Raw genomic sequence first — 2,344 nt, 5'->3', positions numbered from 1 at the left:
GCATGAAATTGCATTGGATTTTTAATTAGATGTCCTTAAATAGCAATTTGACCAAGTTCTAAAATTTTGGACAAAAATGGGCATGCATGGGTAAAATTTTAAAGAAATGCCTTAAATGCATTTTTGTCTTTTGGTAAATAAATGAATTTAAAAGGGAAAATGAAGTGAAAATCTTGTCCATATTTTTCAAGGGGTGCCAAAATTTCTAAGGACATAGCTAGGGTTTTTCTTCAATTTTTAAGCTTGTTTGTAAGTGCTCCCAAGTCTTGTTTTTAATGTTCTTTGCATTTTTTAAGTCCTTGAAGCATGATTTATCCATTTCTACCATTATTTTGAGCTAGGGTTCATGTATGAAATTTGACCCATGTGTGAGATGGTTGTATTTTGATGATTAATGGAGGAATATGAATGTTTGATATGTGATAAAAATCTTTTACTAAGTGATTTTTAGTGAAAATGGTTAAAAAGGACTTGTTTGAAAAAGGTGTAAAAATGAGTAGTAGAAATGTGTTTTAGTGAGAAATATGGGCTGATATGAATTAGAATATGAATCGGCTAGGCTTGGATAGCCATGAAACTACATGCATTTCATTTTACAAGCCTAGGGACTAAAGTGTAAATAAGTAAAAAGTTAGGGGAAAAAGGTAATTTTACCAAAGCATGTATTATGGGTTGGTTGATATGAATAATGTAAGTATTAAACAAGTTAAATTTGGCATTATAGATCAAGAAAAACGTGATTCGGGTCTTGATCGGGGGAAAAATAAATTTTACAAGGATTAGGCTCGTATCTATCATTTTGTACCGAGGTAAGTTCATTTGCAAATAATGCAACATATACCATTCTTTAAGTGCTTGATATTGCATGTATGGTAAGTTCATACAAGATGATATGTCATATTTCTATTGCTTTGATATCAAGTGAATTTTAATGCTTTATTACTATTATGAGTATGCTTTGATCCCTCCATGAATATGAGATTGGTGCTATGAGCATTGAAATCGACATTACGAGCAAGCTCAATGAAAATTTAGTATCGAAGAATCCCGTTTGAACCTTAGGAATAGTTTAGGATACAGGTGACATGTCACTAGGAATTATGTAATCTGAACTCATTGAGTTGTGGTATGAGTTCATGATATATGTGACGTCTAAATTCATTGAGTTGTGGTCTGAGTTCGAGATATATGTGGCACATGTTTTGTAACACCCCATACCCGTAACCCATGCCCGGGCGGAGTACAAGGCATTACCTAACGTGATCTCATGCACACAAACAATCTCGAGTTACCAAGGCTTGGTCCAATTTAAAACTTTTTCAATTTCTACTTTAATCTTCCTATTATGGGCCTACGAGATCCACATCGACCATTGGAAACTAATCGGGACCATTTCGAGTTCTTAAACCAACTATGAAAATTTTATCTTTAAAACAGGGCACACGCCCGTCTGAAAAGGCAATACGCCAGTGTGACCATCTTGACATGGTCGTGTTGATGGCTCGTGTGGCTCACACGGCCTAAACACTTAAGGACACACCCGTGTCCTTTATCGGTGTGAAATTAATTTCTAATTCACACCTACAGTGGTTTTTGTACGACCAGACACACGCCCGTGTGTATGGTCCGTGTCCCTCACACAGCTAGGACACGCCTGTGTTCTAGCCCGTGTACAAAAACATGGACATTCTGTTTCTGACACCAGCATGCTCATGATGTCACACGACCAAGGCACACGCCCGTTTGTTAGGCCGTACCCTCCACACGGCTAAGACACACGATCGTGTCTTTGCCCGTGTGTTTATTACCATGCATACTGACTTGAAATTTTTACGTGCAGGGGACACACGGCCGGATCACACGCCCATGGGGCAGGCCGTGTGTCACACATGGCCTAGACATACTCCCGTATGGCTACCCGTGTGGACAATATAAGGCTATTTACCAAGCCTCATTGCCCCTCCCTTACATACCTAGTTTCATACACATACTGTAATACCCTGAAAATCTTTACAGTAATATATTATCCTTGATATAATAAAATAAGGAAATAAAGTGATAAAAAAGGGAAGTTTTGAGTTATGGCAACATTGGGAAGTAAATTATGATATCTTGATTCAGGAAAGGACTAAATTGTAAAAGTTAGAAAAGTTTTGTTGCCTAAGAGTAAATACTCAAGACATAAAGGGTTAAAGTGTAAATATGAAAAAGTTGAAGGACCAATAGTGTAAATATTTTAAGGGTAGAATGATCTAGAAACTAAGGAAAATGGATGACTTGGGACCAAATTGAATAAGTGAAGAACTATGAGGGACTAAATTGCAATTTTACCAAATTAAAGATG

The sequence above is a fragment of the Gossypium arboreum genome, chromosome 10, assembly GCF_025698485.1.
Source record: "Gossypium arboreum isolate Shixiya-1 chromosome 10, ASM2569848v2, whole genome shotgun sequence".
Classification (NCBI taxonomy): Eukaryota; Viridiplantae; Streptophyta; class Magnoliopsida; order Malvales; family Malvaceae; genus Gossypium; species Gossypium arboreum.
The sequence above is the reverse complement of the archived record's forward strand: the minus strand, read 5'-3'. Positions refer to the sequence as shown.